This window comes from Carassius auratus, chromosome 13, assembly GCF_003368295.1.
Source record: "Carassius auratus strain Wakin chromosome 13, ASM336829v1, whole genome shotgun sequence".
NCBI classification, from domain to species: Eukaryota; Metazoa; Chordata; class Actinopteri; order Cypriniformes; family Cyprinidae; genus Carassius; species Carassius auratus.
The window spans coordinates 20,614,683-20,631,203 of NC_039255.1; positions in this window are offsets into that span (position 1 = coordinate 20,614,683).

A 16,521-nucleotide genomic window follows, 5' to 3' on the forward strand; every position below is an offset into this window, starting at 1 on the left:
AAATAACCGGATCATGAAGCTTTGTTTTGTTCTCGATGTAGACAAAGCATGTAGTAATGCTCTGACTCCTGCCCAATGTTTCTGCTTGATGGTGCCACTCAATCTCCAGTGCAATAGCAAAAGTATTTTTATTATTATTTTTTTGTATCTTGGCCAAGGCCTGTTTGGGCTGATAATTGTTGGTGTCTTTTTAAGGAATAGCCCTGTATGATAATAAATGATCTTTACCACTTTAACTATTTGAGTGCCTGGGCATGGATTTTCTTGTTCTGCAACCGGATCCACGTACTGTTTTTGATATTTTGTTCCCGTTCTGGAGCACCCAAAGTTTTGATTTTGGGTAAAAGATGTGCCCCTGGTTGAGATATTTGCTAAACAAGACTTCGCAAAGACTGAGAATCAAGACACAGTTTATATACGGGGAATGGTAATGGTGAACACCTGGCTGTAATTAGCCCTAAGAACGTGACACCAAATACATAGTTCAAAGTTCAGGTCGGAGGTGGAGCTGAGGCGGAACAGGGGGAGGAATGGAGGGAGGAGCCAGGAGGGACCTTGAGCAAGAGAAGTCCAGCTGGACCCAGGCCACAGCCTTAATGGCCTAAGGTGGAGCTGACGGTGGAAGGAGCCATGGAGGAGGAATGGCCGCAGACTCCATGGGTCCTAGCAATGGCAGCAGAGCAGGTGGAGGAGGAGCCTGGGTTAGGCACGGAGAGCAATTGAGCCAGATTGACGGGGATGGTCCGGAGGTCCTAGGCGGAACAGATGGCTTTGGTGATGGTGTAGTTGAGGGAGACTCCAGTCATGCTGGAGGATAGAAGTCAAGTCAATAGTATCCATGGCTGTGACAGGACAGGCGGTGAGTTCATGGATGGACTCCCTGGCCATGACAGGACAGACCGTGAGTTTGTGGATACTACTGACACCTCCTAAGGTTCAGCAGCAGTTGCCACCACCTCTGGAGGTTCCACAGCGGTAACAGTCTCCTTGACAGAAACACAACAGATTGAGGGAACATTGCTGGGTGTAACTGATAGGATGATACGAGGCTCTAGAAGTACAGCATTCACTTGACCTGAATCTGGAGGGTCAGCGGGGACTTGACCTGACTCTGGAAGGTCAGCGGTGACTTGACCTGACTCTGGGAGGTCAGTGGTCACTTGACCTGATTCTGGAAGGTCAGCGGTGACTTGACCTGACTCTGGAAGGTCAGAGGTGACTTAACCTGGCTCTGGGAGGTCAGCGGTAACTTGACCTGACTCTGGAGATCAACGGGGACCTGACTTGACTCTGGAAGATCAGCGGGGACCTGACTTGACTCTGGAAGACCAACGTAGACCTGACTTGACTCTGAAAGATCACCGAGGATTTGACTTGACTCTGGAAGATCAACGGGGACCTGACTGGACTCTGACAAACACTAACTGCAAGTCACATCAAAAATTTAGATTAAAAATGTAAAATTTGTTCTAGACCTCCTAACAGTGAATTTAGTTAAATGGCAAAAACATGGTGATAAGATGTATATCTGTATTTACCTTAGAAAATGTGCTCGACCACTCGAGTGACTTGCCCAGTTAGGCTAAAATGAACTGAATGCAAGCTATACTTAGCTATACTCACAATGCGATCATAACTAGGAATAGCACTGCGCAAGATCATAGATGAAGTTGTTCCTTTGTCTGAACAAAAACCAATGGTTTGTTGCATATCACATAACATAATATCAATAATTTATTCTATTCTGTTTATTTCATATTGCATTGATTATTTGCCTTTTACCTTATATTTTATATAGATTGTCACTATGTAGATCCATTATTTATCATTTGTAAATTTATTTAATTATTATTTTGTTTATTGTTTGTATTATTATTTTGATTTGATTTCTATTACATATAGAATTTTATTATAATTGTATAATTTTACATATACTTTTTTGTATAGTGGATTTCTGTTATAATAGGAACAGGTTTATATATAATCGTGGGTATTGTTATCATACTCTACTGTCTGTAATGTTTTTATACAAAGAAATATATATATATATACACACATACAGTCATGCCCACAAATATTGGCACCCTTGGCAAATATGATAAAAAAAGGCTGTGAAAATTCATCTGCATTGTTAATCCTTTTGATTTTTTATTTAAAAAATTCACAAGAATGTATCCTTTCATTGGATAATAAGAATTTAAAACGGAGGGGAAATATCATTATGAAATTAAAGAGCCACACAGATGGGAAATCAAAAAGTTTATTTTATTTTCACTGCCAAAGAATGAAGATCAGAAGAACCAATGGCTAAAATTAATTTTCACCACAATACCAGAGCAGTACAACAAATCCCTTTTGTTGTGTTCACAACATTTCACTGATGACTGCTTTTCTAATCTCGGTGAGTACAGCGGGATTTTCAAAGCGTTTGGCCATAAAAGATGGTTCATTACCAACTTTATTTAGAACAACGAGCATGTCCGAATCACAACGCGAAGTATGATTATGAAGTTATGTGTCTGTTTTCTCCCGAGCGTCTTATCAGTATGTGTGCTGTCTGCAGCCTGTCTGCGCTGATCGTCACACACAAACACGTCATTAAAATGAAGTGTAACTCCGTGAATACTCAATGAAGAGACATGAGAGAGATATCTATAGACAGCGTGACATGTCTACTTTAAAACTAAACAAGTGCTGCCGAAAACAGATATTCTGTGATAAAGTAATCCATATGAAAACAACGCAATGTCTGTTTTTCATGTCTCCCTTCTAATGTGACCACGCCCCCGTGCTGAACGCGCTATTCAGATTCAAACTGAAGCACGCGGCTTGAATACACCCACAAAGAAGAAAAAGCAGCGAGACTGTTCAAGTTTTTTATTTTACTGTTTGCTTCGCGGTGAAAGGAATAAGACATAATTCACCCCAAACAGATGCTAACGCATAGTTTACCGTGGAGGTGTGTGCGAACAACCAATCCAAACTGCTTATGTTAGTTGACCAATCAGAACAAAGTATGCTACCGAAAGGTGGGGTTTAAGGAAACTGAATCTTTTGAACAGCTTCGCGCGAACCATTTGGGGATCTCTGAGAATTGAGGTAATTTTAAAATGATATTTTGACAAAATGACAATGTTTTTTAACCTTGGATGGATTTTAACCTAATGTACAGGACTTATAAACAGTGATAGGAAGCTTCGAATTTTCATCTTCAAACTTTAATGTTTTTCTCAAATACTCGTTGGACACAATTATTGGCACCCCTAGAAATTTTTATGAGTAAAATATCTCTGAAGTATATTCCCACTCATATTCACAATTTTGAGCACTCCAGCATGATTATAAACATGAAATTATCCAGCCATTGCTTCCTGTTTCACAGAAATATAAAGTGGAGGGAAAACAAAGCCCAAATGCCCTTAATCATTTTCTGATCACAATCAGAAAAACCAAAGAATATATTTCTGATGTGCAGAAAAAGATGATTGAGCTTCACAAATTGGTGAAGTGGCTTTAAGAAAAGAGCTAGAGCAGTGGCAATTCCCATTTCCATCATCAGGACAATAATTAAGAATTTCTAATCAACAGAAAATGTTAGAAAACTGCCTGGAAGAGGTTGTGTGTCTATATCGTCCTAATGCATGGTGAGGAGGTCAGTTTGAGTGGCTAAAGACTCTCCAAGGATCACAGCTGGAGAATTGCAGAAAATAGTTGAGTTTCTGGTTCAGAAAACCTTTAAAAATATAGTCAAACAGAACCTACATCAACACATGTTGTTTGAGAGGGTTTCAAGAAAAATTCTCCTAGCTCATCCAAAAACAAACTAAAGCATATTCAGTTATCAGACACGACTGGAACTTCAAATGGGACTGGCTTCTATGATCAGATGAAACTAACAATGAGCTTTTTAGCAATAAACACTCAAGATGGGTTCGGTGAAAACAGGGATTAAAAGTACCCCATGTGTACAATGAAATATACAGCTGTATTTTTGATGTTGTGGGCCTATATTTCTGCTGGAGGTCCTGGACATCTTGTTTAGACACATGGCATCATGGATTCTATTAAATACCAACAGAAAAAAAATCTGTGAAAGTGACTGACTCTGTTAGAAATCTTATAATGGGCCATGTTTGGATCATTCAACCATACAATAATCCAAACACAAACCTCAAAAACAACACCGAAATGGGTCACTGAGCTCAAAACCAAGCTTCTGCTATAGCCATTCCACTCCTCTGACCTGAACCCTACAGAAAATGAGAGGAGTGAACTGAGGAGGAGAAGCTGGGAATCTGAAGGGTCTGGAGTGATTCTGGATGAAGGAATGGTCTCTGATCTCTTGTCAGGTGTTCTCTAACCTCATCAGGCATTATAGGACACAGTTTTGAGCTGTTAAACTGGCAAATGGAGGTTTAAAAAATAATTCAATAAACACCACAACTTAATTGTGGCCAATGTGTATTAGAGAAAAACATTTATTTCATAATGATATTTCCCCCCATTTTAAATTCTTATTATCCAATGAAAGGATACATTTTTGTGAATTTTTCAAATAAAACATCAAAAGGATTAACAATGCAGATTGATTTTCACAGCCTTATTTGATCATATTTGCCAAGGGTGCCAATATTTGTGGGCATGACTGTACATATTTTCAAATGTATTTCTTAGTGTGACTGTTAAAGGGATGAAGTCTGACCAGACAAAACCAGCAGTTCAATTCCAGGTGGCAGCAAAGTCAGATTGGCAGAAGAATCATCTGTTTCCTGTAGTCTTGTCCTGGTGGTCATCTGAGACAAGGTCTTTACCAATCCATCTTATGAACAGCTTATAATAACGGCGGACACACTACACTTTATATTTATATACACACACACTTTATTTATCTAACACACATACTTAGTATACACTTAAATTTTGCACACAATATATATGTACATACATAACTTCATTTTGTAATATACTTGCCTACAATTGTCATTTGTATATTGTTATTCACTCTCTACTTATTTGTATTTTTTATTCTTTTATTATGTGTTTTATGTTCTGTCGCTGTCATTCTGTTGTACTGCGGAGCTTCTGTCACGAAAACAAATTCCTCGTATGTGTACATACCTGGCAATAAAGCTCATTCTGATTCTGATTCTGATTCTGATTACAGGGGATCTGTATCTGGGCCTCTAGTTGTCCTGGTCTCCGCTGTCTTTCAGGGCTGTAGAGGTCCTTTCTAGGTGCTGATCAACCATCTGGTCTAGATACGTACTGGATCCGGGTGGCTGCAATGACTCTCTGTCTTGGATATAGACTGTATCTGGTGGCTACAGTGACCTTGGAAAAAGAGAGAAACAGACTAATATTAGCGTAGATGCCATTCTTCTAATGATGTAGCAAGTACATTGGGTTTTATGGGAAGTGTTCCCGGTTCCGGTTTACCTAATTAATGCAGCCTAAAAATCCTTTGACTCATTTGGATATTAGGAAGCATATTAGTGTTATGTGTAAGCCAGTTTAAAGAGATGGGTCTTTGATCTAGATTTATACTGCAAGAGTGTATCTGCCTCCCAAACAATGTTAGGTAGGTTATTCCAGAGTTTAGGTGCCATATAAAAAAAAAAAAAAAGTATCTGTCACCCGCCGCTGATTTTGATATTCTAGGTATTTTCAAAATATTTGAGATTTGAGAGTGCAGCGGACGTGGGGGATTACAATGTAACAAGAGCTCATTCAAGTACTGAGGTGCTAAAGCACTCGGGCTTTATAAGTAATAAGCAAGATTTTAAAATCTATACAATGTTTAATAGGGAGCCAGTGCAGTGTACACAGAACAGGGCTAATATGGTCATACTCCCTGGTTCTAGTAAGAACTCTAGCTGCTGCATTTTGGACTACATGGAGTTTGTTTACCAACCATGTGTAACACCCGCGAAGAATGCACGGAAGGAAATAATTTGGTTTCACAGCTACTTCTATGTGTGTGTGGGGCCGGATCAGAAGACTACGTTCGCTCAGGAGTCAGGATTGCACCAGGAGAAAGAACACAACAACAACTTCTGGAAAAGGTAAGTATTTATGTAGATTTTGATTGTTTGAAAAAGCAAAAGAATAACAATTTGAATAGACAATGGTAAATCTCAAGTGAACCAAACACTTTCCAATTAATGGAAATAACTACTTACAGTAGTCACTTTAACTCTCACTTTATGTAGAGCTCCTAAATACCTCTTAATATGTTTATCTATTATTTGATTATATTAATTATATATTTATATTTATTTTATACTTATTTATCTATAGTTTAATGAGATTATGATATAATATATATATAACTCTTTGGTTTGATACAACTTCACACTCTTGAAAATGTAAATTCAAAGTTTCACTCTTAAAATAACCAACAATGTTTTACACTCTTTCAGAAAACTCAACAGAAAGTAAACAACAAAAATGCACAGGTAAATAACCAGATGAAAAGGTATCAGTCCAAAGCAAATGCTTAGTCCTTTGAAATAAATGTCCAACGTGGAAACAAAAATACTCAGATCCTTGAGTGAAAAGAGTTTCGATGCTTAGCAAAAAATGTGTCCAAAAAGTAAAAAACAGGTTTACACAATATTTCCTACCAGTGTGATGAACAACTTCCAGATTCTATGAAATGGGATGGCTCGCCAGTTTCTGCAACCCTGTGTCTCTCTCTCTCTCGATGGACAGCAGAAACAATTCTCCCAAACGTCAACAAAACTCCAGATCCAGAATCAGCATTGCTCTCAGGAACATCAATAAACAAAGAAGAGAGAAAGAAAAGAAAAGAAACCAACAAAAAAAAAACCCAACCTTGCAAAACAAGGCAGAAAATTACAATTAATATCAGAGCTCTCAATATCAAAAGCATATTTCAGTAACACACTGAAAAAATGTACAATTGCACTCACAATATACACATCTCTTTTCCTTTAAACACATTTCTCATTAAAATACAACAAATGATTTGCTCAACTTACTCAACCCATATAAATCAATGCGTTAGCCATTAACTAAGACCGCATGGTTAGCATAACTCCCTGTGCTTAGCATCACACTTTCAGCACATATTATTGACATAAAATAACCATTTGACCACAAATCAACATATATACACATATATTTTTCTTCTAAAACATTGAACAGAAATAAAGCATAATTTAGACGTTTGTTTTGTAGTGAAACACTACACTAACTAATTTATATAAAGGACAGACAAATACATATACATGTAATTCACTTACCAAGAAAATAGTGAGTAAACAGAACAATCCCGGATGGAAAAATAAAAATCTCTCTTTTGGTTTCTCTCGAGTGAATTAACTTTTTTCTGTTTCCTATTTTCTTCAGATCCAGTGCAATCGCGATCGTCTAATGTAAGCACCACTTTACTGCTAACGAGCGAACACTGTTCTCATATTTCAAAACACTTCTCTTACAGATCAACTTAACTTAAAACACTTTAAATCTCTGTTCAAAAGCTGTTTTTGCTAAATCGCCATGTCTCCGCTTCTCACCGTTCTCTCCCTTCTTCTGTTTGTTCTCTTTTTGACGTCAACCTTGAGGGAGGGGTTACTCTTAAACGGCCAGTTTCTAATTAGGGGTTCAAGCACGCAGTGCTGAAACCCTATTGTAATTGTTAGGATTTTTATTATTATTATTATTATTTTTCCGCCTTAAAACTGAACGGGCAGCCTAAACCGTAAGGCCTAGAGAGCTGAAACTTGGTCAAAAGGTAGTAGTCTTGCTCGCTACTCAGGCGCAAAGATCCGGCCCAATCGGCCAGTGGGGGGCGCTACAGCGATCAAAAATGCGTTTTTGCTAATAGCTCCTAAACCGCTTGTGATAGAGCCAAAAATTTAACATTTCTGGAATCCGTGGGTCATGCGAAATTAAAAACGGTCACTCTGATTTTGGGTCTAGGAGGCCTCGTTTTTTCGCAAATTTGACGTATGTCCAAAACCTACTTTTGCGAACTAGTCCTAGGTTTTTCGCCCAATCTGAACCAAACCACTGCAGAAATGTTCTCTGTCCAGTGAATATCAATAATTATCAAAAAAAAGTAGAAATTTCGACTCACTGTCGTAATGGGATGCCAAAATGTTCGAAAGTCGAGGACCAATTTTACGCAACAGGCTATAACTCATGAATGAAATGAGATATCTTAACCAAACTCGCTGAACATTTGTAGGAGCTAAAACTTTGGTCAAATAAAAAAAAATTGCACACCTCTGCCACTTGGGGGCGCTATAAAAAGAAAAAAACACATAAATGGCTATAACTAGGCAACCGTTGGCTCGATCGACTTGAAAATTGGTATGCAGTGTCTTGGTCTGAAGGGGCACAAGTACCTATGAGGACATTTGCATATCTCAAAAAACATGGCCGCCATTGGCCAAACAATTTTAAGCACATATTTGAAAGGGTTAACGGAGGTTGATCGGAACGAAACTCGCTGGGTACGTTCGACTCATGAACCTTAAGGTCTGTAAGAATTTTGAAAGAAATCGGACACTAGTTGGCGCTAACGAGTTTTATGGCTCTGTAATCACATGGTGTTTCACATATCAACACAATATGCATATCATTTGATAGATCTCCTCATAATGCACAACTTTGCCTCAAGAACCATTGCTGTCAATCAAATCGTTCATTAATTATTCACAAATATGTTAAAAACCTACTTTTGCGAACTAGTCCTAGGTTTTTTGTCCCATCGAAACCAAACCACTGCAGAAATAATCTGTGGACTCTCTAGATCAATAATTATCAAAAAAATGTTGCATTTTGTACTTTGGTTAGCGTTAAAGGGGTAATTAAGAAAAGGGGTGTGGCCAAACATACCCCAAAGCCTATAAAGCCTAAAAGAAAACTCAAAACTTTATGAAACTTGGTGAAAACATGTACCAGGTGACTCTTAACAAGCATGCAATGTTTCATGGAGATCGGACCATAGGTGGCGCTATAACAGTTGAAAAAGCCTCAAAAACACACATTTTCAATAGAAAATGATCACAATTTGTAGAACATGTTCATACATTCACACAAACACTAGATCTTCATATCATATGATAGATCTCCTCTTTGTGAACAACTTTGCCTCAAGGAGCAAAGATGTCAATCAAATCGTTCAATTGTTATTCACAAATATGTTAAAAACGTACTTTTGCGAACTAGTTCCAGGTTTTTTACCCGATCGAAACCAAACCACTGCAGTAATTTTCTCTGGACTCTCTAGATCAATAATTATCAAAAAAATGTTGAATTTTGTCCTTTGGTTAGCTATAACTGGCTAAATTAGAAAAGGGGCGTGACCAAAATACCCAAAAGCATATAAAACCTAAATGAAAACTCAAAACTTTATGAAAATTGGTGAAATCATGTAACAGGTGACTCTTAACAAGCATGCAAAGTTTCATGGAGATCGGACCATAGGTGGCGCTATAACAGTAGAAAAGGTCTCAAAACACAAGATGTATATGGTAAATGGCCTCAAATTGATTGAAAATGCTCATATTTTCACTCAAAAACACTAGATCTTCATATCATATGATAGATCTCCTCATTCTGAACAACTTTGCCTCTGGGACCAATGTTGTCAATAAAGCTGTTAATTAAATATTCAAGATTATTGCAAAAAGTTACTTTGGCAAACTAGTGATAGGGTATAAGCTGAAAATCAATAAAACCACTGAAGTACAATTCTCTAGAATCTGAAGGTCAATAATTATCAAAAACATGTTGAACAGTTGCATTTGGACAACTATAAACCAGTAATTTTTGTCCATACAGATATATCAGTTTTTACAATTTTGCCACATTGTGATTACAGTTTAACCTGAAAATGACATCTAAACTGTTAAAAACTAGTTTAATAATTTAATTTCAGTGTTTGTGTCTGTCTGCCAGCCTATTCTTCATTATGGATGTGTTTAACTGTCATCCATGCATCCAAGGTTAGCCGAAACCACCTCAGAGGCCTTAAATGCTTGAACCCCGTAAAATGCTGCTTGCAGCTTTAATTTTACTTATTTTCCTAGACATTTTCTGTTATTAATTATTTCACTTAGTATAAGTTGAGAATTCGATATATAATATGAATATGAATAAAATAATGGGATGATATTAATAAAATAGTCTTATTTTATTTACATATGTGGTAATATATATTTTTCTCTATTCACAGGTGCTGGCTCTTGTAACCTGGGTTACATCCTCCCTCACGGAATATATGCACGTCCCTGTGCATTTACACATCGATGATAGGGGGAACCACAGACTCTTCAAAGGAGCACTCGACTGCCTTACTTAAGCCTTGCAATAAAGACTGAAACACTGTGGTGAGTGGATTTCCTAATGTGGGGTATTCAAACTTTTTAGGGGGGTGTCGCTCTCTCTGTGAGCGTCTGGGAATAATATCCTCAAGATCAGCATTTTCGGTCTGTTCTTTCTGTGAAACTGCAACATGACGGTTTTCATTTGCCTCACTGCTTTTCTCCTCACTCAGTAACTCAGTACTTCCTGCATTTTCCTCCACAGGTTGCTCTTCAGGTAAGTATTCGTCCACAGGTTCCACTGAAAAATCCTCTTCGGATTCCAGGGCAGGTAAGCTCTTCCTCACAGGCTCAGGTACAGGTAAGCCAGATGTTCCTTCCAGAACACGAGGTAAGTAACTTGTAACAATCTCAATGTCAGATTCTAAGGATCTCCCTGGAACACTACATAGGATTTGTTCATCCTCAGACTCTTGGCTTTCGGCGACAGATTCTGATCCCAGCACCTCTACATCATTAGAAGAACTCCTGGTCTTAGGTTTCCTAGTAACCTTTCCCTTAGATTGTATATCAGGACTGCTTGGCTGCAAAAACCCACAGGGTAATAACAGGTCTCGATGCAAAGTCCTTAGAGAGCCTGTCTTTCCTTTTGGCTGGACAGCGTAAACCGGTAAATCACGAATCCTTTTGACAACTACATAAACTCCTTGCTCCCATTTGTCAGCCAATTTGTGTTTACCCCTTAGTCTCACATTCTTCACAAGAACTCTGTCTCCTTCTTCCAGATTAGAAGCGACCACTCTTTTGTCGAATCTCCTTTTGTTACGTCCAGCCACTTTCTCAGCATTCTTAGTAGCTATGTCATAACTTTCTCGCAATCTTGCTTTCAAATCTTGCACATATTGGGAATGTGACTTTGTAGGGGCATCCACCGGTAATCCAAAAGCCAAATCAACTGGCAACCTGGGTTGCCGTCCGAACATAAGTTCGTAAGGTGTGTATCCCGTAGTGTCGTTCCGGGTACAATTATAAGCATGTACCAGGGGCTTTACGAATTCCTTCCACTGAGATTTCTTCTCATTCTCCAGTGTTCCCAACATTTGGAGAAGTGTGCGATTAAATCGCTCCACAGGGTTCCCTCTTGGATGGTAAGGGGTGGTTCGGACTTTACGTATTCCGGCAATCTTACACAGTTCTTTTATCATTTTTGACTCAAAGTCTGCCCCCTGGTCGCTATGCAATTTTTCTGGGAACCCATAGTGTACAAAGTAATTGTCCCATAGACTTTTGGCAACAGTCTGAGCAGTTTGGTTCCTGGTTGGTATCGCAACTGCATACTTGGTGAAGTGATCTGTAATAACCAGGATGTTCTTGGTATTACTCCGATCTGGTTCCAAAGACAGAAAGTCTATGCACACCAGCTCCAGTGGCATGCTAGTTTTTATGCTCACCAAGGGTGCTGCTCTTTCCGGTGCGGTCTTTCTACGAACGCAACGTTCACATGTCCTGATCTTTTTCTCCACTGCTTGAGACATCCTTGGCCAAAAGAATCTTGATCTGACAAGATCTAAAGTTCTGTCAGTTCCCAGATGACCCATATCATCGTGGAGACTTCTCAACACTGTACTTCTAAGAAAAATGGGAAGCGCCAACTGATACAAGGGAACCCCGTGATCTTGTTTCTTTCTGTACAATATCCCATTCCTTAACTCAAGTCGATTCCATTCCTTGAACCACAACCGCAAAGTAGACGACTGATTCCCAAGATTACTGGGCTTCTTACCACTCTCCAATCCTTCTATGACAGCTTTTATCTCTGAATCTTTTCTCTGCAGGTCTGCTAAAGACAATGGAGACAGCTGAGGGAGATCTGGAAGACCATGCTCATCCTCCTGCTGGAACTCTTTGGGCAAAGCATCTTCATGGCAAGTGAGGGATTCGATCAAAGTAAGTGAAATATCAGAAGGGCTTGAATTCTCAGCTGATCCAACCACTTGATGTCTGTCACATATCGCTTTTATGGTGTCTGCAAGAACAACAGATGGCTCAGCTTCTTGCTCCATGAAATGGTGCAGAGCGAACTGTTTGATTCTTTCTCTTTCTTTCCGTGAGACCCAGTCATCAAGAAGTTCACCATGTGGTCGGCGAGAGAGCCCATCGGCATCCTGATTTTGGCTGCCAGCTCTGTACTGCAGCTTGAAGTTATAGGTTGATAAGCTGGACAACCAACGGTAACTAATGGCATCAAGCTTTGCCGAGGTAAGGATGTATGTCAGAGGATTACTATCCGTGACAACAGTGAACTCCGCTCCGTAAAGATAATCACTGAATTTGGAGGTAACTGCCCATTTCAGCGCCAGGAACTCTAATTTATGTGCAGGGTATCGGCTCTCTCCTTTCGTCAGTCCTCTGCTGGCAAAAGCTATAACTCTCTTCTGCCCTTCTTGCTCCTGATATAAAGCTGCGCCCAGCCCTGTGGTGCTGGCATCTGTGTGTAGCACATAGGGGAGCTTGGGGTTAGCGAAACCAAGTACAGGCGCAGACGTAAGCTTGTCAATGATGGAATCAAAGGCAATTTGACACTCTGGAGTCCATCGCTCATGAAACTCCTCTTTGGGATTGAAATATCCATCTTTCAACCTCTTACTCCTACTCTTTTGGAGTGGAGGGTATCCAGCCGTGAGATCTGTAAGAGGCTTCACTATCTTAGAGAAATCCCGGACGAATCTTCTGTAATACCCGGCAAACCCTAGGAAGGACTTTAACTCTTTTAGATTCGTTGGCCTCGGCCAAGTCTTCAGAGCTTCAGTTTTCGAGGGATCTGTCTCCACTCCACTCTGAGAGACAATATGGCCCAGATATTTTACAGATGTCTGGAAGAAATGGCATTTCTCAGGAGATAGCTTTAATCCATACTCCTTCAGATGATTAAAGACACGTAACAACCTTGCTTCGTGCTCTTCCAGAGTTTCTGAGAACACAATGAGATCGTCGATAAACACCAACACCTCTTTTCGATTTAGGTCTCCCATGCAACGCTCCATCAATCTTTGAAACGTGCTCGGTGCATTGGATATTCCTTGTGGCATTCGATTGAATTCCCAGAATCCAAATGGGCAAACGAACGCTGTCTTACACTTGTCTGTTTCTTCCATTTCGATCTGGTAGAATCCCGATTTTAGGTCAAGCACGGAGAACCACTTCGACCCAGTCAACGTGGAAAAGACTTCCTCCAAGTTTGGAAGCGCATAAGCATCCTTAATTGTCTGCAAATTAAGCTTCCTAAAATCGATGCACAATCTTACTCCACCATTTTTCTTACGAACCACAACAATGGGCGAGGCAAATGAGGATTCGGACTCGCGTATGATTCCAGCTGACAATAACTCTTGGAGGTGAGCTCTCACAGCATCGACGTCCTGAGGGTGAATAGGTCTAGCCCTATGCTTGAACGGTGTCTCATTGCTTAGTTTTATTTGATGTTTCACTTTTGTCGTGTGACCATAATCAAGGTCATGCTGCGAGAAGACTTCAGGCCTAGAACTCAGAAACTTTGAGATCCTCTCCTTCCATTCTGCAGATAAAGGGGAGTCTCCAAAATAAAAGGTGAGGTTGCCAGTGTTACGTTCTCTCTCCACTGGTTCCTTGCTTAAACCTTGATGCTGGCCCATGATCCTCTGGACTGCATGGATTTCCGCTAACACAGTTTTAGGAGTAAGTCGTATGTCAGTTTGTGTCTCATTCCTCAGCAGGACTGATAACTTAGTTGGATGCTTATGGGGTAGAGAGTGCAGACAGCTTGCAATCAAGATTCCATTCGGCAAAGGAATAGATGGTGGTTCAAGGGCCACCCATCCTTTCATGTAGGGCCCATTCAGATGAACTGCACCATCCAAAACTACTGTACGTTTTGCAGGTATAACTTCCACAGAGGTCCCTTTCACTTTTACACACCCAAGGTTCTCGCTGGTAGCTCGAATCCACCTGGCCTCCAACACTCTAAGTACTGCCTGATATCCACAAAGACTGGACTGAAGCTTCACTGAACTCTCTTTGGCACTCTTGCTATACAACACATCAAGGGAGTTAGTTCCAACTAGGATCTGTGGGGAACTCGTCAAGTCTGGCACCACCAACGCCAAAGTAGGAATTTCAACTTCCACCCCAATGAACGTTGCAGGAAACTTTAGGGTTAACTCAATGTATCCTAAGTATGGTACAGCCTGACCGTTAGCCCCTTCAACTTCTAACAGGTTACCCAGTGGTTTCAAGGGAGAGTCTGTCAGATTATTCTCATAAAATGATTGAGGGACCGTAGTCACTTGTGAGCCTGTATCTAGCAGACAGTTCACTTTTTTGTCTCCAATCATAACTTCTGCCGTACACTTCACTCCTACTAACCCTTTGGGCAAGCAGTTTGACGGCGGTGTGTTATGTCTATCTGTATCAATGTTCTGTTCAAAACATTCAGGGCGATAGTCTGAATGTATGGTCTTCGTATGCCCTCCTACAAAGACCTTCTTTAGTTTAAAGGCTGAGTAGGCCTTCCATACTGAGAGTCCCAAGCACGCTGCTGCTCTCTCAGCTTAGCCCTTTTCTCCGTCACCTTAGCGGGGTTCGCTGCATTTTCGCAATTAACTGCCAGGTGTCCATCTTCTCCACAGGAAAAACAATACCAAGCACGAGGCCTATCAGTCCTCAATGAGCTTTTCCTGGGGTCATTGTTCCTCACTGTATCAAGCGGTCTCTGCATATAGAATGCTTGAGGTGTCTGACGAATAGCACTCTGAGCTTGCAGTTCAGCCACTTGACTTCGCAGCTTACGAATCTCTGATTCCTCCAAATCGCTTGATTTTGAACTTTGGGCTACTGACTCCTTCACTGCCGCAACCTGGGTGCTTAACTCCTCCACCATCCCCTTCAGAGCAGTTAGCTCAACCTTCTCAGAGAAACCTTTCTTGTTCTTCTGATCTGGTGGCTGTTTCAGGGCTGTGACTTGAGCCTGAATTTCCACTACTTGCTTCCTTAACAGACTCATTTCAGAATTCTCAGAATGTGGTATATCACAAGGGCAAGCCAACATCTGATTGGAAGGTACTCGAAGCTTTGGAAAACCAGCTGAAGGTTTTGACAGTCCAAGATGTTTCTTCATACGTTCCTCCTTCGAAGCTTGTTTATCTTCTTGAGTACGTATAAGCACTGCCAACTCGGCAAAAGCAGGTGGATGCGCTTCTCTTTTTTCAAGCTGGAGATCTGCGATGAGGCTATTGTCCCAACACCCTCTGCAGAACTGTTTCAGCAAGTAGCGATCCCGCTCTGTTTCCATTATTCCGTTTCGTCTGATCGTCGTACTCAAAATGACCTGCAGCCTGTGCAAGTAACCTGATGGCTTTTCACTCTGATTCTGACAGGTACTCATGAATTTAGCCAGCAGCTCATCACCATCCTCTACAGAACCATACACAGACTCCAAGATCTCAAGATAAGCAGCAGGTAAGGCTGGAGGGTGCACATGCTTCACAACATCAGCTGCTGGAGGTAAGAGACTATCCAGAATTTTCCGGGTTCTATGCAAGTCATAAATGGAAGGGTCATTCAACAAGAAGTCGACACTCGCACGCCAAGTGTCGAAATCCGGCTCATTTGGGGGACGTGGGGACTTCCCAGAGAAGGCCCTCAGACGAATCAAAGTCTGCTGTGAAGTATTGTCGCTTTTCACTATGTGCTCAACGACCATCCTCTGGACACCGGGTGGGTCTATGATATTTACAGGAAATGTGAGACTGGTGGGTACACTAACATCCTCCGTAGTGACTCTCGAAACAGGTGGGGACACAAAGGTAATCTCACTCTTGGTTGGGTTTTTATTCTCAATATCTTGAGCATCTGTTGCAGGAGGAGGGTTGACAGAATGAGTATCTGCGATTTTCTCCAATTCTTCCTGTAGGACACTCTGAAAAGGCCTCCCACTTTCTTTGGCAATGGCTCTTAATTCTTCAAGATACCCTTCTGTGGCGGTGCGACTAGTGGGCTTAGTGTATGCAGGAGGAAGGGTACGGACACGGAAAGTGACAGCTGGGTCAGAAAGACTGCCTAGAGTCAAGGGCAGAAGGGGAAGTAACTTCTGGATCGCTGAGTTGTGGCTGTATTCAACAATAGCATTTCTATGGAACTCAGACTCTGGGTCGTCAATTATGAGATTTTTGCTAATTGAGCCAAATCTTTG